Source organism: Mesocricetus auratus, unplaced genomic scaffold (genome assembly GCF_017639785.1).
Source record: "Mesocricetus auratus isolate SY011 unplaced genomic scaffold, BCM_Maur_2.0 Super-Scaffold_2245, whole genome shotgun sequence".
Classification (NCBI taxonomy): domain Eukaryota; kingdom Metazoa; phylum Chordata; class Mammalia; order Rodentia; family Cricetidae; genus Mesocricetus; species Mesocricetus auratus.
Window position 1 is genome coordinate 50,324,154 of NW_024429180.1, and position 22,448 is coordinate 50,346,601.

Consider the following 22,448-nt stretch of genomic DNA (forward strand, 5'->3'; position numbering starts at 1 on the left):
CAACAGAAACCCCCTCCCTGCACACACACAGAGTGACCACAGCAATGGGACAAAGAGCAATCAAGAGTCAGTGGCATCAGTATCTCTAGTCACCTGATGCCCCCTGCCCCGTGACCCCACTGCAGGGGACAACTTGGCCAGGGATGTCGTCAGTTTGCCACCTCACCTTCCATGACACTGACCACTGTCTGTTTCCTCTCTGCCAGCTGCATCTCTACAAGTAAGTCTGGTAAACAGATCCTACGCGGAGGGATAATCTATTTAGCTCCAGTTGGCATGTGTTCCAGAACCTGCAGAGTTGATCAGGGGCTTTTTTTGGCCATCAATAGCAATCAATCATCGGATTCTTCAATGCCTTCTTATTACCTCTCTCTCTCTCTCTCTCTCTCTCTCTCTCTCTCTCTCTCTCTCTCTCTCTCTCTCTCTCTCCCTCTCTCTCCCTCTCTTTCTAAAACATGTGCATTTGGAGAAATGTTTAACAGAGTCCGAACCTTAATGCAAGCTAATGGCTCTCTCACAGGCAAAGTCAGTCACCAGAAGAAAAGGGTTGCAATGAAATGAAGAAGCAAATCCACAGCCGTCTTGGGCCACTCCCTCTCCTTACCACATACTTGAGGTTCATTGATCAAGCTGACACTGCTCGCAGCAGCTCATAAAACAGCCGCATTAGGCACTTGGAGCTTCTAAGTTCACTTCCTTCATTTGTGAGTGCCAGTTCCATGAATCTTGAGTCCCCATCTCTCCGGGATCTTGGGGAGGCTACTATATAGCAGTTACCTGCATCCTTCAAATGGCACTTAGGCTGACCTACGTTATGCCTGCCCATCCATATGAAAGAACAGTGTGGTATCTATAATGCATTTCAGAAGAGAGGCACTTTCCCACATCCTTAGGGATAGGAAGTAAGGGGTTTGTGGGCAAAGACCATGCCACTGGACTCTGACTACTCGTTAAACGAAGTGTCTGCTAAGAAGTCTTGGAGGGCACAGGTGTCTCTTGGTAAGATTGTCACTAGGGGCTCTGGTGGCAATGTCTGTACCGGGTATTCTATCCACCATCCTCTTGAACTCACATAAGGAAACAGGATCTTCCCTCTCTTCACAGGGAGCAGTCAAGAGTGGGAGGCAGAAAGATGAGCTGGCCGATACTATGCTTCTGCTATGCATTCTACACTCTCCTCTAAGTGTATGCAGTGGAACAATGTACTGCCTACTTGCTCAACTCGGGACGCAGAAATTGATATTGAGAGACAAAGTCTGCAAGATGTTGTCTCTGCGTTCAATACGCCAGGCTGCAGAGGCTCCAGCCTAGAAAGGAGGCACAGATATACAAACAAGTAAGATGCAATCGAATCGTAAGCTCCAGTGGTTGAGCCAGTGTCCAAAGAGGGAAAGAAGCTAACCAGAGACATCTTTTCCTAAACAAACAATCCTTGCTAATCTCTACAATTAAGGAACATTTTGATTATAAAATGAATTACTCCGGGCATAGAAAAAGATAAGAATGTGAAACTACCCTATAGTAAGCAGAAGAAAGCTATAACAGAACAAAGTACTCATGCAAAATATCTATCTCTGGCCAAGTTGCTACACTGACTATACTGTTAGGTGTGGTTTGTGACACTAAATGAGGGCAAGGACTCAAAGGGTTTTCTGTGTGGCATGTCCAGTGTACCTTGGCAGACTCCTCTGCTTCAGGTAGCCTCTCAGACATCTAGGCTGACTCATGCATGGTCATGAGTGCCTGTCAGCTCAGAGCACATGGGCCCCTCAGTCAATGAGGCAGGAGAAGTGAGGGCTAGGGGACAGACAGAAGGTCAGAGGTGGCACATACGCTTGACGTGATAACCCATTAGTCAGGACCCACTATATAAATCCATCCACTAATACTGGGACCCAGAGGAATATCTGATGGACATCACAGAGGACCAAAGAAGAGTATTCTATGACCTGCCGAGCTTGAGTGCTTCATTAAGTCAAGGGTCCTTTATGGATATCTGAATCTCTTGGGGCTAAGAAATTGCTGTGACCTAGAACTGAACATGCTTTCTTGCTAACTCCAGAGCAACTGATCAAGGCAGAGAACTAAGGAGGAACCACTGGACTCCAGTTACTTATGTGATTCCAATGAGCAGAGTTATCACAGTAATCATAACACTGATTGAACATTTACTATGTGCCAAACCTATATCACCCATGTTAACTCATTTAAGCCTCATAATAACCTGAGTAGAACAACAATTAAACAGCTAGCCATTTGATCTGTGAAGACATTGGAAAACAAGTATCAGGTTCTTCATAGTCTTCAATTCTTTTTTTAAACCTATATAGAATAAGAGATGCTGTGCAGAAATAATGTTTCAAAAAAGACATCTATTTTGCCATCAAGCCGTTTCCCATGGAACCACTCCACTAATTACACCCAGTTTGCAAAGCCAAGATTTAGATTCTCAGCCTGGCTCTGTCACTAGACTCATGACCTTGGGTAAGTCATGTTACCTCACTGAACCTAAATTTCCTCATCCATTAAACAGGACAACTTTAAATGTCCATTATTCATTCTCTTTAATGTGTTATAGAAAGGAGGTTTTTCTATCTTAAACTCCCCTGCTATTTGTTGCATGACACAAAAATATACCTGTGGATCACATGTCCCCTAGACATGAAGCAGGGATCTGAAGGGAGGTCACATCTGTTAGATGGGAATCAAAACAGCACAAACCCCTTGTCCCCTGGGATACACCTGAATGGAACCCTACCCTCCTGGCTTCCATCTGTCTTTCCTGCAGAGGTTTTTGCAGTGTCTCTCACAGGGACACTCATATCAGTATGTTCCATCATATCATGGGTGTTGTTGAAGAGCCCAGCTTGAGGCTGAAGCTTCCAGTCTTCCCCCGTCCTCTCTCTTATCCTGCAATCTGAGCCTTGGTGCCACTTCCAGCACTTTCTCCTCTCTTCCAGCTTCCAATTGCGTTCTGCCCCACAAACCCAGCTCCAGTCTGCCTAGTCCACAGATCTGTGCCCAAAGTGACCATCACCTTCCTTTGTCTCCCATAAACCTTCACTCATGGCTCCTTTCCTCCTAGACTGGCCTCCCATTGCCTCTGTCTGTCAAAAACCCTCCCTAGGCACACATGACAATGTCGGAAACAGTTAGCTGAGGGTGATAGGATTATAGATTACCTCCAACTTCTTCTTTCCAATTTCCACTTTTCGCAGAACTAGGGGTTGAGCACATGTTATTCCAATAATCAGAAAAACCCAACAAAGTCATGCTTTTGGTCCATGTTGTCCTGTGAGCCCCTCCCTCCCCTGCCCCAACTGACAGTCCTCTTTGTATTGAGAAATTCTAAAGCTCTCAGCCCCACCATAAACTGCTTTATACTTATGGGACTGAGGAGATGATTCCATCAGTAAAATGCTTGCCACAAAAACATGAATTCTTGAGTTCATATTCTCAGAACCCACCTTAAAAGATAGCTGTAGCCCTAGCACTAGGGAGACAAAGACAAAGGATTGGATCCCTGGAGCTTGCAGGCAAGCTAGACTTGCAAAATCAATGAACTCCAGGTTCAGTGAGAGACTGCACCTCAAAAAAACAAACTGGTGCCAGGTGGCGCACACCTTTAATCCCAGCACTCGGGAGGCAGAGGCAGGTGGATCTCTGTGAGTTCAAGGCCAGCCTGGTCTACAGAGTGAGTTCCAGGACAGCCTCCAAAACAATACGGAGAAGCCCCGTCTCAAAAAAACAAATTGGGAAGCAATCAACAATGCCTTTATCCCCACCCTAGCAGCCTTCATAGCCCTTCTGGAACAACAACTCAAAAAAAATTTTAATCTATTGTGCTAGGGAATGGGGAGATAACTCAGTCAGTAATGCACTTGTCTTACAAGCATGAGACTTGAGTCCAATCCCTAGAATCTACATTAAAAACAATTGGGTGTGGTGGCATATACTTGTTGTCCCATACTGAGGGAGAAAAAGCAACAATTTTAGCCAGCAGGGAAACCTACAAGACCAATCTGCCAGGCAAGCTGTACCCACATGTGCTATTATAACAGTGGCATTACTGTTACGGAGGTAACCAACCACTCTGTGGCTTGACTCTGAGGTCCCATTCCACAGGAAAGAATCCATGGTGGAGGAGGTCACAGACTTTAGAATGGAACCAACAGAACACTGTTGTTTAGCTAAAATGACAGTGTCTAACTGCCTTCTAAATACTTAGGTCCTCACGGACAAATGCTACTCTCGAACTTAATCAGAGGAGCTTCTCTTTCCCATGAATGGTACTGAATGAGGGGCTGCAACAAATGATGAGTAACAGAGGAGTGACTGGCCAGCCCTAAGCAAGACCTTTATACCATCCACATAAGGTTCAATGAAAGCCATGGAAGATGGGAAAGAAAGATTGTAAGAGTTTGAAGTTAGATAAAGATATAGCCCTTACAATCATGAACACACAAGAGCTGTGGGTGCCAAGTATTAGGCACAAGAATTGGCCTGTCAAAGTATCAAATTCCCTGGGCTTGTCTTGGTTTGGCAAGGCTGAAGACCCTAAATTCTAGCTTTGTGCACTTATTTTTAGGGGTCCTTGGAGGGTTAGGCAATGTGGTCAGCCATGGTGGCTTCTGCCTATAATCCTAATACAGAGGAGGCTCTGGCAAAATAACGGTGAATTCAAGGCCAGCCCGGACTACACAAAGAGTACCAAGCAAGATATTGATCAAAACAGGAAGAGATGGGAGGCAGAAGAAGGTCTGTGAGTTCAAGGCCAGCCTGGTCTACATAGCAAGCTCTAGGACAGACAGGACTACATAGAGAGATCCTGTCTAAAAAGAAACAACGAAAGCAGGTCAAGAAGGTGGAGGAGAGAGGAGGAGGAGGCAACCCAAGCTGTGTTCCCTGTCCCCAGTGGGGAGGGAAAATGTACCAGGATTTTCTGCTCTCATCCATATTTAGCCATGTGAGATTCTGTGGCATCTGCAGGGGGTTCAGGATCCCCACAAAGCCTAAACCTGTTCCTCTGCTTAGGGCTCTCCTGAAGTCACCACTGTGTCTCCAGCACCTTGGACACAGAGGCTCCAGTCTGCACATGGAAGCAATGAGTCAATGCAGTGTAGTGTGCTTGCTGTTTTGGCTCCTCTTCCCAAAGGACTCCATCTCTCTTGTACTCAGTCCATCTCTTCATCTTGCTCAGTCCCTTCCCCCCAGGTCCCCCATGTCTTTGTCTTCTCCTGTGATTCAGTGGTTTCCAGCCTGGTTGGAACAAAAACACAAATAGACTTAAGGAATTGGCCTGTCATTAGCCAGGAGTGGGTGGAGGAGGGTCTTAGGGGCCCTCCCCCTCATTCCTGAATATTTGCTACTGATAGATGCAGGGAAAGGAAGAGTCATTGCCTTCAGTTGTGTACGCACTAGTGACCGTACCAGACTCCATTGGATAGTTTCAATCCAATGATCACACCAATGTCCCTGGTTAACTCAATGTTTCCAACAACAAAAGTCACACATCTGGAAAAGAGACAGTTGGGAGAAGAGGAGATTGATGGACAGAGAGAGACAGTGACCAAAGTACACTACAATGCTGCCAGTCTTAACAACCTGAGTTGAATCCCCAGAGCATGTGTGCATGTCCTCACCACACACACGCCCACACACACACACAAATAAGTAAATAAATACACTGAGAGGAGGAAAAGCTCAGGTATATTGGCACACATTTATAATCCCAGTGCTGGAGAGAGGGAGACAAGCAGATCCCCCTGGGCTCGCTGGCCAGCCAGCATAGCCTAACCAGTGAGCCCCAGGCCAGTGAGAGACCATCTCTCAAAAGAACAAACAAGGCTTGGTGAGACAGCTCAACAGGTAAAGGTGTTTGCCACCAAGCCTGACAATCTGAGTTTGATCCCTAGGACCCATATAGCAGAAGAAGAGAACCAAGTCCTAAAAGCTGTCCTCTGACTTCTGCACACATGCCATGGCACACACATACCCATATTCATACACAAAAATTAAGTAATTAATTTTAAAAATGCAAAGTAAATGTTTCCTGAGGAATAACTCTCAAGGTCCAATGCTGACCTCTGGCCTCCGCACAAAGCACATACACGCACGCCTTTTATCAGCACTCTTGAAATCCATGCATGTAGAAGCCAAGGACAGAAAGGTCTGACTATGTTGCCAGATGGGGGGTTATGGTGATGGTTCAGAAATAGTGTACAGTGGGCTGAGGACTTTAATTTTACATAATCCAATGCCCTACATTCATATAGACTGTTCCTGACACTTCATTTGCCCACTAATTGAGTTTCATTAGCCCTACTGCATGAGCAGTCAAATAAGAACTGGAAGGGAAAGTTACTTGGCCCAAGAGACCAGAACCCACATCGCCTGTCGCCCTGCCCAGTACCTTAACCACTAAACCACAAATGCCACTCCAAGACCTTATTAATAGCCATTTCTCTCCCGAGTCAGAGGCTGGACATGGCTTGCCAGGTTAATAATTTGTTTATTAGGTGTCTAATGAATTACTTGTTAATTGCTAACTTGATGAACAGCCAACAGTCCCCATCTGCCTGGAAAAACAGCAACAAATAACTGCAGAAGGGCTAGCCAAGCCCCAGCAACTACAAAACAGCAGAGGGTGGCTGCTCCCTAGACTTGAAGTCTGTCATTGTCTCCTGGAGCACGGCCAGGTGCTCTAGAGTGGGCGTCTTCCACGAAGCTAATTATTACTGAACTGCCCTGAAACCTGAGTCTCCCCTGATCGTTTAAGCCTCTCTTCACTAACTCTGAACCTTCTATGTTCTTCTATTTATATTTTCCCTCAGCTTCCATCATTTGAAGTCAGTGTTACTCCGTACCATACAAAGTCGTCTTGTTTTACATGTGCACACACAATGAGGGGGTCCATCCTATTCCATTATGATATAATTCCCAGCCCCACTGGTAGAAGGAAGCTGCTGTCTCCACTGGACTCTGGGATTCTACGAGCAGAAACTGCACCATTCTTGTTGTCCTTAACTTTCCTGTGTTATAAGTAGTACTAGAGGAGCAAAGGAGAAGTTCCTTCCTTCTCATATGTGTCTATATTAGTCTGCCCAAGCTGCCATAACAAAATACCACAAACTGCACAGTTTAAACCACAAACATTTGTTTTCTGGACGTTTTGGAGGCAAGAAGTCTGAGACTCACGTATGGATAGAGTTGGGTTTCCTTTAGATCTCTCTCCATGGCTTATAAATGCCATCCTCTCTACATCCTAATTTCTTATCTCTTCATTGTTGTTGTTTTGGGACACGGTCTCATTATGTAAATCAGGCTGGCCTGGAACTCAGTGTATAGCACAGGATGCTCTCCAACTCTTGAGGCCCCTGTCCCTGTCTCCTAGATGCCAGGATCACAGGCACGCTGATGCATGTCTGGTCTCACATGCTCTTTCTCTATGCACGTACATCCCAGTGTCTCTTGATGTGTCCGAAATCTCTGTTCTTGTGAGGAAAACCATCACACTGAATTAATGCACCGCCTATAATTCCAGTCGCATTGTCATTTCCATTCGGACACAACTTTAGAAATTTTATCTTCAAATACACACTGTCATAGTCTGAGTCCTGGGAGTTAAGACCTCTCCGTGTAAATGTGAGTTATGTAATTCAGCCTGTAATGGAGTCTTACCCTACACTGCCAGTCTCGGCACTAGGCACATACCCCTTGCTCAGTATGTGCCCTGAAAGTGGCAGGCATTCCACAGTCTCCATGAGAAGGTCCAAACTTCACGGTCTAGATTTCCAGTCTTGCAAAGAAACTGAAAAACCCTGGTGGGGTATTTAAGAAAAGGCCCCTGGGTCCTGTCTGCTCCCAAATCCTAATGGCCCCGATATTTCTGAAATCATTCTCCAGTTGTGCTGAAGAGCCTTGGTGATTCCATGCATTTGCATAGCAATTTGTCTCAGCAGATCCTTCCAGCACTGCTGGGGGTGGGGTATATAGATCTTTATGCCCATCTTATAGAGCAAGAATTAGAGTGAGAAGGAATGGGTCAACTTCCTCAAGTCAAGCCAAGCCTGGTCAATGACTTTCACCCCAAGACTTCTTTGATCCCCTGTAGGAGAGACTCGGGCATTTTAATTATTGGTGTGCAAGCACCTAGCCCAGGGCCAGGTAGAGAGGTCACAGGCAGAAGAGACTGGCATTGCTGATGATGGAAAATGAAGGAAAGCTTCCACTCAGAGCTGCTGAAAGTCAGAACTGACCCACAGTCAGCCACCCAAACCTCTGGGAGGCAAAACCAGACCTCAGGCCTCATGGCTAGGCAGCTTTGGGGTCTGAGATTCCCATGTGAGGTTTGCTTTTCAGTTAGAGGCCCCAAAGACCAAGGTTAGGTTAGAAATCCTATTATCACTTCCACACGGCTATGAGCGACAATAAGAAAAACGTGCTTGGAGTACAATTGTGGGTGATTTCATATAGTATTTATTTTTATCTCTTTCTATCACAGGTATTTTTAGAAGCTGCCTCAAATGCATTGTGGAATGAAGCCAAGTACGAATTTTAAAAAGGCACTATCTTGCTTCCCCTCAGAAAGATGCTTCAAAATGGTTAAGAAAGACATTATACCCATTTGGCAGATGAGTGAAGGAAGACAGGGAGGGGTCAGTATTTGTCCAGCACTATATTCATGGATGCTCAATGTCCTTTCCATGCCTGGATTCATAGAATAGAGGGACCCTGAGGACCTGGACCAGCAGAGAGTTCCTCCAGGTCCAGAGGAGAAGGAGGCATGTTCTACCTGCAGATGTACTTCTTTGGGAAGACATCAAGTTTTGAAACAAATTGCATCTGAACAATTTTTGGGTGACGAACATTTCCCCAGCTCCCTCCAGGCCCTCCAACCCCTCTGTGTCATGCCCAGGACTGGTACCCACATTGTTGACACACTTGTTCAGACGTCAGTGGCTTCTGAGTTTGCAACCCAGGAAGTGCATTATAGCAGCAACTTTCTGCAGAAGTCAAGAAGCATGAGGGGTGGGAGAGGGATGGGGGACTAGAGGCTCTCAATGCTTGTTCATGGGCCCCTCAATCAGCAGCAGCACCTTGCCCCAGTGGGTGGATGGAGTCTGGTGCCCTCAACCCCTAGATGCTACTTTCCCTCAGCATAACTGGAGCATATGTGTTATCTGTTTGGTTGGAGCCTCCAGCTCACCCCACTCAGAGAGTCTCTGAACAAAGTAAAGGTGCCAAAAAGCCTGGTTCTGCATTCTTGGCAGCTACTTCAGCTTCCTCCCCTGAAGTTGCAAGCCACCCAAGCCCCTGACTAAGTACTCGGGTTTTTTTTTACCATACTTTTACCATACTTGGACACAAACCCAGCTTGTGGCAGACACATCATCACCCCTTGTCTACAACTCATAAAACCTCCTTGCTTTCATTTGGGAGCACCACTTCTCTGGCCCTAATCTCTGGAATAGGAGAACCCACCTGGGAGGTGCTTTATTCAAAATATACTTGTTATTAGACTTTTTCAGTTCATCTTGATCTGGCTTATTGCATTGGTGGAGAAACCTAACTGGGAGGTGGGAGGGCAGAAAATAAATTATTACCCTGCCTGACCCTACCCTAACCAACAGACTGAAGTAGACTATAAAAGAAGTTAGCCCATCATGGAAGAGCTGGCCCCTGCACTTGGGAAAGCTGCCGCTCCTCACCATGGGGTGGAGCATTGGAGAGCTGGCTCTGCCCCTCACCTTAGGGGTGTGGTCCCAGCAGCCTAGACTGAGCAACTCACCTACCTGAGTTGACCCACCCCAACATCTACCCCATCTATGACCTGCTGGAGCGTGTAAAGGGACCGGTCCTACAGAACTACAGCTGCAGGATCTCCATGACTCCCGGCAACAGCAGGATGTCCAAGAGGAGTTTTGGTGGGGGTTCAGTACTGATGGTGTACCAGAAGCCAGAGGCCTTGAATCTGACCAACAACTCATTACACAATGAACATTTGCAAATAAAGCTGTTTTGACAAAAGGACCTACTGTGTGACACACCACTGCTCCCAATGTCACTAAGATGAATGAAGATGTGCTGGAGAGTCAGAAAGACAGAGGAGCAAAGTAGTTTTTTTGTTTGTTTGTTTAATATTTTATTTTTTACTTTTTATCTTTATTTCTTTTTAAATTGTTTTTGGGGAGGTATACTACAAGAGTGAAGGGCAGATATAGAGGAGTTGGGAAATGGGTGGGATTGGGGGACTTGATGTGAAATTCCCAAAGAATCAAAAATATGCAAAAAAAAAAGTTAGCCATGGTTTCTCACCAGTTCAGCTCAATAAGGAGAATTTTGTGACCCAACTTTACACACACACACACACACACACACACACACACACCTGTGCCACTACTGTCTCACTTCTGCATTCTTCTGTGATGAACACAGGTACCCCAAAGCTAAACCATCCCAGGTCCATCTATAACACTCTGAGGTCTGGGTGTAGACATGTCCCCCGACACACAGTCCATTCTATCCTCAGCAGCTCTCTAGCTTGGGTATGGTCAGCCTCCCTTTCTCTGATTCTTCCTCCTAACTGAAGCACGAGTCTTGCATGATCCTCCAGTCTCTTCAAGTCCCCCTTTTCCCCTGGCAGAACCCTCTCTGGACATTGGCTGCCAGGAGAAATCAAGACTCCTTGGCATTCTGAGCATTCAAAACAGCTGGGTCCTGGGACAATAGGATGCAAGCAGGTCTCAGCTGGAGCTAAGAGAAACAGAAGTGTCAAAGGAGCTGTCACTGTCACGCAGAGACCCAGTCTCACATGATCGAGAGAGCAGTGCAAGCCCAGGACAATGCAGTTACGAGGGAGGATCAGAAACACACCGTGGATCAGTGGCATGGTAACCAGGATGTCAGCTGTAGAACCAGAATACTCAGGGAGTCTACGGCAAAAGACAATGAGGGGGATGAAGAGAGGTGGGGTGTTTTTTGTTTGTTTGGTTGGTTGGTTTGTTTGGTTTTGTTGTTGTTGTTGGTGGTGGTGGTAGTGGTTTTGGGGGGGGGTTGTTTTTGTTTTTGTTTTGTGGCAGGTTTCTCCATGTAGTCTAGACTCACCTGGGACTTGGTCTTCTAGGCTGACCTCAAACTTGAGAACCTCCTGCCTAAGTGTCCAGAATACTAAGTACAGATGTGGGCTACCATACCCAGCCCTCTTAGTGAATCTTAACACCCAAGCGCCCTTGTCACAGTTCTTCAGATAACTAGAAACTGGAAGGGGGCGTGGCTCCTGATACAAGCCTCCCCCCTCCCCAGATTCCAGACTGCCCTGACCACTCATTTTCTCTGGAAGAGAATGGTAGTCTCTCTCCATCCCCACACTCAGTGCAGAGGAGGGCTTAGCTTTTTAAATTAAGCATTAAAAACTACAGATTCACAAGAAGTTGTAAAAAATAGTACAGAGCAGTCTCACAGACCCTTTGATCAAGTTCCCGGAATAGTAACAATTTACATAACCAAACCATTGTATCAGAACCAGGAATCAGCAATGATACAATGTGTATGCTAGGTCTGTGTTGGGGGTAACTCACTAGTACATCATGTATCAAATCCAGAACCGCCCAAGATTCCCCACATCTTCCTTTCACCCTCCCCCAGTCCACGCCCTAATCTGTTTTCCATCTCTGTCACTGAGTTATACAGTCTCTGCCCCAATGGAGCTTGTGGCCTTAGAAAGTCACTTCACAGCCTGGGTGGGTCCAGCTGAGAAGAGGACAGACAGGTCAACACGGGCTGCCTGACACAGAGTAACCATGTAGGGATCCTGGCTTCCCTCGGATACAGTCACCGACATACTCAGTGCCTAAGTGCCACAAGCCAGTCCTCTCCTGCCCATCTCAGGTCTGCCGAATCACCTGTCCCATTCAGATTCCTTGTCCCCTTGCTGTTCTGTACTGTCCCTCCCTCATCTGCCAGCCCTCTCCGTACCATCAAAATCAGTTCACTCTCTCTGCTGCCCCCACCAGGCAATCTACACTACAAACAGCCCAGCCGCAGGATTTTAATTTGAAATTCTCCCAAGTCATACTTCTCCGATAGTGTACCTACATAATTCATTTTTATTACCTAAATATAGGGCTTAATATTGGTCCCTGTTAAATTTCATCTTGTTTGTTTCAGGCTTCATTTCAGCTTGTCAGGATGTTTTCAAACACTCAGCTATCTCTCTGGACTTCAATTATCCCTTCTAACTGTCATCTAAAAATTTAATAATCCTGCTCTCTGTGCCTTCATCCACGTCATGGATGAAATCAAGAAACAGACTGGGGTCAGGGCAGAGAGGTGCAAGGCGAGGGGCCCTTCTCGGTGGAGGAGATCGGGGTTTGAAGTGCAACCTTTGGGAGAATTACTCTGCAGCTCATCATCCACTGAGCACTCTGCCGGCACACTTCATATTTTCACTTATTCACCAGGCTGCCAGGAGGGATTTTACACTGCCTGCTCATGAGCGGACAGATGAACCCAGAGAGGCTTGTGTAAGCTTGGGTGTAGAAAAGGAATCCCACCTCCTCTCAGACCCAAGTCTCAGTGACCTTGGGTCCCCGTAGTTCACTGAGTCTCTGATTCACAGATGTTCTCAGGAATCCTTGGGGTTATACAGTTCCTCAAGGCCACCTGGCTCCTAGCCACAGAAAAAGCAGACATTCAGAGGCTTGTTTCGTTGACTGACTTTGGTATGGATTCCTGCTCAGCTTGAGGCCAGGATGGCTCTCTAGGGTGGGAAAGTTTGGATGTTAAGTCTGTCCAGAACCCAAATGTTGTTTGCATCTTTAATCAGATTTGCGTAGCTTTTCCCTGTAGATCCATGGGGAGATCCACATTAGCCCTGGATCTCATTTTTTTCTGCCTGGTGCTGGAACCAACCCTCCCTCCCAACTATAAGCCACCTCATAGGGAGGACACATATCTTTCCTGCTGTCCACCTCAGCCACAGCCGCTAACACAGTACCCCAGTGTAAGGATAGTTTCTCAGAGACACCTTTGCTCCAACTAAGTTCGAAATAAGAACAGCAAAATAAGGGAGGGATGGCCCACAAGACCACCTGTGATCCTGAAGTATGTTGATAGCAGCCAGAAAGGGCAAAGTCTTTGGCTACCACTCCCAGCAGCCCCTGCAGAGCCCAAGTTCCTCTTTCACTGATTTGCCAATCAAACAGCCATCAGAAACAAGAAAAGGCACTGGGTTGATCCGCTTTGTTCTAAGTAACTCATGCTGGCTTCTAGCAGTCATCTTTCTTTTCCAAGAACTCACAAATCATTCATTTCCGTCCTGTTTTGGAATTTCGCCAAGAATCCACATGGAAATTACTGCATAATCACTTGCAGAATCAAAGAGGTCACTGGCTATCTAGGCTCAGTGGGTGATAGCCAGGTGCCCTAGTTTGCTTTCTGTTGCTGTGATAAAACACTAGCCAATAACTACTGGGGGGGGGTGAAGGGTTTGCATCAACTTCTGGGTAACAGTCCATCATGGAGGGAAGCCAGGGCAGGAGCCCAAGTGGGAACCTGGGGCAAGAACTGAAACAGAGACCACAAAGGGACAGAATGGTGCTGCCTGACTTACCACAGGCTCACATTCAGATGTATAGCCCAGGCCCACCTGCCTGGGGATACTGGTACCCAAAGTACCACCAATCAGCAGTCTAGGATGCCTGACAGATGTGCCCACAGGCCACGCTGACAGATGCAAAGCTTCAGCTGAGGCTCCCTCTTCCCAAATGTGTCAAGTTGGCAACCAAGATGAACCATGGGACCAAGCTTCTGTAAATCCTTCCAGCATGACCTGTCCCTCTCACTCAAAGTCATAACTTCTCTGTCTCACACACAGAGCCCCCAGAGCGCGGTTCTCAACCTTCCTAATGCTGTGACCCTTTAATACAGTTCCTCGGCCAGGCATTGGTGGTGCATGCCTTTAATCCCAGCACTCAGGAGGCAGAGGCAGGCAGACTTCTGTGAGTTCAAGGCCAGCCTGGCCTGCAGAGCAAGTTCCAAGACAGCCTCCAAAACAATACAGAGAAACCCTGTCTCAAAAAAATTTTTTCCTCGTGTTGTAGAGAACCCAATCATAAAATTATTTCTGTTGCTACTTTATAACTGTAATTTTACTACTGTTAATGAATTGTAATGGAAATATCTGTGCTTTCCAATGGTCTTAGGTGAGCCTTGTGAAAGGGTCGTTCAGCCCCAAAGGAGTTAAGACCCACAGTTTGAAAACTACAGTCCTAGTAGTTACAGTCAGAGAACCTCCAAGTCCCCTTTAACGTAAACACAGAGATACTCAAAGCCAATAGCTCCAGTATTTTCCAATCTGTCTTCTTTGGGCCTCTTTCAAATCAATCTACCAGCCTTCTCCCTCCCCATGCGGTCGCCCAAGAAATAATAGGCATCTTCATAGCTGTATAATTGCAACTTTAGCTAATCAGTCCTGGGATCAACAGCAAAGAGGAGCCTAGTACCAGGGAGGGTGCTCAGGATAGGCTCTGAGCCACACCATGAACATACCTTCATCTGCCAGCGTGGTCCTCCCCACATTGGTGAGTTGATGGAGTTTTGACTGCTGGTTTCCTAGCATCCTTGTCTATGGATGTGGATGACTCACACAGTTTACTCTTCAGTATTTTCATCTTTACTTGTAAGTGTTCATTGCCTAGAGTCATTGATCTGGCTCAAGACTTGGTTTCTGCCACACCACTGATAATGGGCTCTCACTGGGGCTCCTCTTGGATAGCCTGTTGCTGTCCTGTGTCATGGAGATCCTGCAGTTTTGAATCTGTAGATTCATCCCCTTTATGTGCTCCAGCAGTTCATAAATTCGATGGATGTTGGGTGGGCCAACTCATAGCCCTGGTTCTGGGCCTGCCTGGTTGGTAGGTAGCTGGATTGGTCAGCTTGCTAGCTTTCCCTCACTACCTGGGTGAGCGCTCCAGCACTGCCTCAGCTAGCTCGCCCAATGCAGCCTACAACAAGGAGTGGGGCCAGTTCTGCTCTCACGTCCTCAGATCGGGGATCCCCTCACTCATATCGCCAGGGCCAGCTCTACTGTTTTGCCCACGCAAGGTACAGGGCCCTCTTTCCTGATTGCTGCAGGGGGAATACGAGAGGATAGTAGGGTCACCTTTCCTGCTTTAATGCCCTCAGGGATGGTTCACCTGACCTCCCCATAACAGGGTCAGCTCTGGTGTGCTGCCCAGCCCGGATGCAGGGCCCACTCTCGTGTGTGCGGCGGTTGGTGAGGGGCAGGGCTGGTTCTCCCACTCTGATGATCCTGGGCCAGCTCTCTCGCCTGCCACCAGCGGTAATGGGTGAGGGGAGGAGAGCATTTTCCCTCCCCCATGCCAGCGCATGGCAGATGGGCAAGGGATGGGGGGCTCAGCTCTGTTGCTCTCATGCCCTCAGGACTGGCTCACCTGCATCCCTGACTACAGGGTCAGCTCTAGTATGCTTCCCAGGTGAGGTGTACGCCTATGATGAGGGGTGGCCCATTTTTTTTTCTCATCAGCATCTGCCAAGCCTAGACAGAAACAAATCTGGTAGCTGTGGTGGTTTGGATGAGAACGGCCCCCATAGGCTCATATGTCCACATGCTTAGTCCCTAGTGGGTGAACTGTTTAGAAAGTTTGAACCTGTTGGAAGAGTTGTATCTCTGGGAGTGGACCTTGAGGTTTCAAAAGCCCATACCAGACCCAGTCATCTCCCTCCTCCCCTCTTCCTCCAACTTCCAGGCAAGTTGTAAACTCAGCGGCCGCTCTAATGCCATCCCTACCTGCCTGCACCATGCTCCCTGACATGATGGTCATGGACTCGCCCTCCGAAACTGTAAGCCAGCCCCCAACTAAATGTGTTCTTTTGTAAGTCGTCTTAGCAGTGATGTCATTTCATAGCAACAGGTAAGACAGGTTCATGAACACAGATCCCATTATAGAAACCCTTCAAGCTGCCTGCAGGAAGGGCCCCGTGTGAGGTCTCTGTCATTACATTCCCCTCAAAGAGTATAACCCAGACAATGAGGACCACAGCTGTCAACAAACTGGCACTGGGAAGGAAAGAAACATCAAGCACAGTGCCTGGGGCTTGGCTTTCAGGCAAGACTAGAAAGGCTGTCGGAAGCATGGAGGACCTTGTGTTTGACAGAATCTCAAGGTGGAGATAGTAAGATACATGAATTTCTGTGTCAGTCATGATAAAACATTATGACCAAAAGCTTACCATTCCAGAAGGGTAAGGATCCATCACGGCAGGAAGGCGTGGAAGCAGGCAGACAAGGTGGCCAGAGAAGGAGACGGAGAGGGCACATGCCACAGGCAAGCAGGAGCAACCTGGAAATAAGCTGTATAGGCTCTGCACTAGTGCTTTTCTGTTTGTTTGTTGTTTGTTTTGTCAGTGTGACACAAGGCAGTCATTTGGGAAGAGGGAACGTCACTGAGAGCATGACTCCATCATATCGGCATTTTCTTAAGTAATAATTGATGTGGGAGGGCCCAGCCTTCTGTGAGCAGTTCCACCCATGGGCAGGTGGTCCTGGGTTGTTTGAGAAAGCAAACTAAGCAACCATGGGGAGCAAGTCAGCAAACAATGTTCTTCCATGCCCTCTGCTTCAGTTCCTGCCCTTACTTCCCGTCATGACAGATTGCAACTGTAAGCACAAACAAACCGTTTCCTCCCCAAGATGCTTTCAGTAATGATCTTTATTGCAGTAACAGAAAGCAAACTTGATGCTCTCAAAGCCCATCCCAAGTGATATACTTCCTCCAGCCAGGCTGCTCCCCCTGAACTTCCCCAAATACCACCACCAGCTGGGGGCTAAAAGATCAAATGCATGGGACAACTGGGAACATTACTCCCTCAGATCGCAACTTCCCTTGAATATTGGTGACTTATGAATGGGAGAGCAAAAGAATCCAGACGCCCACTCTAGTCTCCTAATGTCTGCTCACCTTCTTCCCCCCATCTTCCAGCGCTGTTCAGAGCACTATAGTGTGAAGTTTATTGTCCTCTCCAAACTCATGTTGAAATGTATTTGCTCTGTAGTGTTAGAAAGTTGGACCTTGCGGGCAGCATTTGGGTCTCAGGGCAGAGTCCTCCTGAGTAGATCAATGATTTGCTTTTGATTTTGTGAAATGTGTGTATCGTTGGGAGGTGTGAGGTGTGTGCTCTTGCACATACAGGTGCATACAAGGAGTGTGTGTGCACGTGCACATTCATGTGATGGTCTGAGGTCACCCTCAGGTGTCATTCCTTAGGAGTAATCTACCTTGTTTGAGATAGGATCTCTCACCAGGACCTAGTGCTCACTGATTAGCCTCAGGACTGTCTGCCATAGCCTGTCTTAACCTCTCCAGCACTGGGATCACAAGCACATGACCTAATACCTGTCTTTTTTACATTGGTGTTGGGAATGGAATTCAGGACCTCACACTTGCACAGCAAGCACCTCACTGACGAAGGCATCTCCCAGCCTCCTCGATGTTTTTCTTGCAGGGATGCTTTAGTTATCTCAGCACATGAGCCCCTTTCTCTGTCCCACAAGCCCCATTTGGCCTTGCACCTGCAACAGCACGAGATCCTCAAGAAACTGAACAGATGTCAGCATTTTACTCTTGCATTTCTCAGCCTCCAGGACAACAGGCCAAAAAAAAACCTTTTTTTTTCTTTATAAATTATCTAGTGTCGAGTATTCAGTTATAGCAACAGGGAAGTGGGTGAAGACAGAAAGAGATGGGATTATTTTACTCCTAAACACTAGTTCCATTCAATGTCCTCCTACCAGGCCTCTTGAAATGGCAACAGGCTTTGACAGAGGCAAATCAGGGGTGAGGAGTATTAAGTGGAAGAAAAAAAAGTATTTGTAGGGAAGACAGCCTTACACAAACTGAGAATAGTTTCTAGGGTTTGGATATGATTTGAGTGTCTCCCTAAGGCCTATGTGCTAAAGTCCTTATTCCCAAAGCTGCAGTATTAGAAAGAGGAGATATCTTTAAAAGGAGGGGCCTGCTGGAAGAAGTTAGGTCCCTGGGCCCTTTAAGAAAAGTTAGGCCCTTCAAAAGGATTAAGGAGATTCTTAGGTGACCTCATGGTATTCAACAAAGAGTGATTATAAAAAAAAAAACGTAAGCCTGCCTTTCTTCTTTCTGCTTCCTAGTTCAAAATTGGGCCGCTGGCTCCTGCACCTATTCCCACCATGATATATGAAACCAGCCAAGCCAGGTGGGCAGCCAGACCCTGAACTGGAACCTCTATAATAAACCTCTTTGCTTCCTAAGTATCTTGCCCCGAGTGCTCTGTCGCAGCAATGAAAAGCCAACCACCACAAGGGTGACAGCATTGTCCAGACCCAAAATACCTTGCCATTATGGACTTGGGAATAAGACAATCATGTCTCCAGGGAGGAGGGGTGCTGTCACAATGGTTGCTCTTTCTGTGTGGTCGAACAATTGCAATGTCATCGCAGGCTGAGTTATACCCACTCTCTCATTGCTTTTCTTTGCAAAATGAGGATGATAATAGGATGTACCACACAAGATGCTTGTGAGAATTCAATGAGATGCGAAGCACCTAGCAGAGTTTCTGGCAGGTAATCAGCACACAGCAAATGTCACAACTGTATTATTGTTTTTATTTCTACTTAATGAAATTTTTTTTACTTTTACACTATTGTAAAACTGAGAGAGCGAAGAGTTAGATTCCAAAAATTTCATTGCTGAGATCATGTCCTTTGGGCAGTTCCGTTATATTGCTGTTATTTAAATAAAAATGCACCTTCTTAGGAAAGATAGGAGAAACACATTCCCTAGAGCACTCCAAACCGCACCCATGCGCAAGTTCCTAGGCCAAGATGGCTCTCCCTGTGTGCTGGTTAGTGTTTGTTTTTTGTTCTGTTTTGTTAACTTGGCACAAGCTAAGTTCCTCTGGAAAGAGAAAACTTCATTGAGAAGATGCTTCCATAAGATTGACCTGTAGATGAGAGATCCCAGCTCAACATTTTTAGACCCCTAGTGACTAGCCCATCACAGAGTGATTTGCCCTTCTGCCCTCTCCTGAGAAACTGGAGACCTCAAGTGGAAAGAGAAACTTCATTGAGAAGATGCTTCCATAGATTGGCCTCTAGATCCAGGAACTAGCTCACCACATTCCTGCTCAATGTTTAACTGTACAATGCCCAAAGTATGCTTGCTTGAGATAACCTTCCTGTTAAGACATAAGCTATCATTTAACTTCTCATCCTTTATGATGTTTGCCTAACTCCCCGATTCAGTTTTTCCCTTTTAAAACCCCCCGACTGCAACTACTAGAGGTCGATCTCCTTTGCCCCTGCGAGGGTCATGAGCTCGGCCCCAGTGCACTGGTTCCCCGAATAAACCTCGTGTGCTTGCAGCAAAAACAGTCTCTCTTGAATTATTGGGGCGTCAGCTTATCCCGAGACTTGAGTGAGGGTCTCCCCACTCTGGGGGTCTTTCATAGACAAGTCTGTGGGGCATTTTCTTAGTGGATGACTCTTGTAGGAGGGACCCCACCCACTGCGGGTGGTACCAGCCCTCGAAGGTAGTCCTGGGTTGGGTAAAAAAGCAAGGGGAACCTACCATGGAGAGCAAGCAGTGCTCTCCTGTGGCTTCTGCTTCAGTGTTCCTGCATCGGTGTTCCTGCCTTGATTCCTGCCCTGGCTTACCCTGATGATGAACTGTGACTCACAAAGCCAAATAAACGCTTTCCTCCTGAGTTTATTTTGGCCGTGGTGTTGACCACAGCAATAGAAACCTAACTAATACATCCCACCTTCCACAGCATGTGCTCTCAGTGTGAGTCTACTGGGGGAAGGGACATCATTACAGCTCCTTCATCAGTCTCTGTCCACATGTGTGCACATGCGTTTAGAGGCTAGCAGACATCCTTAGCTGCCATTCCTCAAGGGCCATCCATCTTTGTCTCTCACTAGCCTGTAACTCACCAAGTAAGCTAGGCAGGCTGACCAGTGACCTATCTCCATCTTTCCCACCACTGGGATCCCAAGTGTGCTTTTTCACATGGTTCTGGGAAACGAACCCAGATCCTCATGCGTGACACTTTGTCAGTCAGCTGAGCAATTTTCCCCAGCCCAGTACTACCCTAGGTTTGTAAAACATAAAGTAAACGAAGTCTGTGGGACTATACAAAGACCCAGGTCCCGATTGTCCTCAAAGTCCTTGCCCCAACAAGACTGAGCGAGACTGTTGAGCAGGCTATCTGCCTGCATGCTTCCTGGAACACAGTGGGTCCTCTTTGTCACCCACCACTTCCCATTGCTAGGTACTGCATCTCTCCCGTCGCTCATGTTGGCAGGACCCTCGCCTGAGGCTGAGATGTTCAGAATCTCAAGGAGTTGGAAATTACAGTGAAGTGTCACTTGCCAACAAGGATGCCTTCTGAGAAGTGTGTCATTCAGCAATTTCATCACTGTGGGAACATCACCAAGTGTACACACACAAACCTGCATGGCCCAGGTCAATCGCTCTACGTGGTCTCTTGATGCAATCAAGGCACAGTAAGCTCAAGATGTGTGGGGCTGCTGCTGGCCCAACACCACACACTATTTTTCACAGTAAACTTTTTAAATAAGGAAAACAATCCTAAATAGCCAAAGAAAAAGCAGAGTGTGGTAAATGCACAAGCCAGCCACATAGCCACTTGTTATCATGATCAAGTACCCTGAGTTGTTCATAATTGTTAGATGTTCTCAGTGGATGGCAGTGCATTTGTTGATACCAGCATTACCTCCAACATGGAAGTAATGAATTATGCTACAACATACAGTGCCAATGTTACTAGGTAAAGGGAATGCCCCAGCCTTAATATAATCCCATCTCTATACATATATGTGCCAAAAGTCATGCCACATATACCTGTGTGTGCAAAGACCTTAGTAAGTTTGCCCCTTTTATTACATTTCATTGGGGAAGTGCAGGTAGCAAGAATAGTCCTGAGTTAATGTATATAGTTTGACATGGGCACAGTCATATCAAGGACCAATGACTCCACCCCCAAGGGATTAGCGAAGCCTTCCTCAGGTGAGTATGTAGCACCGGTACTGGTGGAACACTTCTCAAGGACTCAGGTAAGGGCCTGAGGATTGAAATGAAAACAAAAGACAGCAGCTCTTTCTTGCAAGGAGAGTGCTCTTTATTGTAACAAGAGGGGAGCAATATACCAGTCAGCAGGCACCCTGGAAAACTACCAAGGTCAGAAGCTCACATTCCCAGGGCCCTCCGGCAATAAGGATGGGCAGATAACAGGAACTTGCATTCAGGCAATAAGGGTGGGCAGATAACAGGAACTTGCATACAGGCCTAATTGGAAGGAGGGGAACAGGATATGCTCACTCCCAGTCACAAGCTGGTCAGCAGTCCCTATGGGGGAAAGGTCCAACATGAGTACAGAGGGGTGGCAAAGCCTTTCTGAGTGTGAATGTTGACAGTACAGGAAGAAAATGTCAGACGTAGCTTTCTCCCACCAGGATAGTAATAGACTGAAAACCGCTCCTCTACTGAGACTCCTTACCAATATTAGCTAAGCCTGCCTCCTTGTTCAACCCTTGGTTATCTGTATGTAATAACCCTGTCTCCTTGTTCGGCTGTATAGAATGCTGGTTCTCAACCTGTGGGTCAGGACCCCTTTGGGTCCTGTGGCCCTTTCACAGAGGTTGAATATCAGATGTCCTGTATCTCGGATATTTACTTTCTGATTCATAACAGTAGCAAAATTACTGATGATGAAGTAGCAATGGAAATAATTTTACAGTTGGGGGTCACCACAATATGAGGAACTGTATTAAAGTGTCATAGAATTAGGAAGATTGAAAACCACTGGTATAGAATAAACACACTGAGCTTCCAGGGTATTAAGACTTCTCCATGAGAGGGTCCAGTGCACCCAATCCTAGCTTTTCTGTGCCCACGTCCTTTCTTTATTCTTCGCTGTTCCTAGTCAGCTTTCCAGGACCCAAGCCTGATGTAGCAACAGTGCATGTGTGAAGTCGGAGGACAACTTGTGGAGCTGGTTATTTCCTTCCAGGATGTGGTTCTAAGTATCAAACTCAGATCATCAGGCTTGGAGGCAAATGTCTTAACCCACTGAGCCATCTCACCAGCCATGGCTTTGCTTTTAAAGAAGCAAGCATCAGAGCAGTGTTCCCATTTTACAGGAACCTCAGACCCAACACTGCCATTCCCACCTCTGCCCCCATCACACACTCACTTCTCCCGTTCCTTGTCCCCTCTCCAAAGTGGAGGTCAGGCTGAAAATGGTGCCACGGTCTAGGGGTCATATGGGTGTGTGTTTTGATCAGTCAGGGCCCACACTCACCAGGATGCAAGCTATCCTAGGTGTTATCTACTTCAAATGTCACCCTTGCCTGTTTCTACATTTCCCGT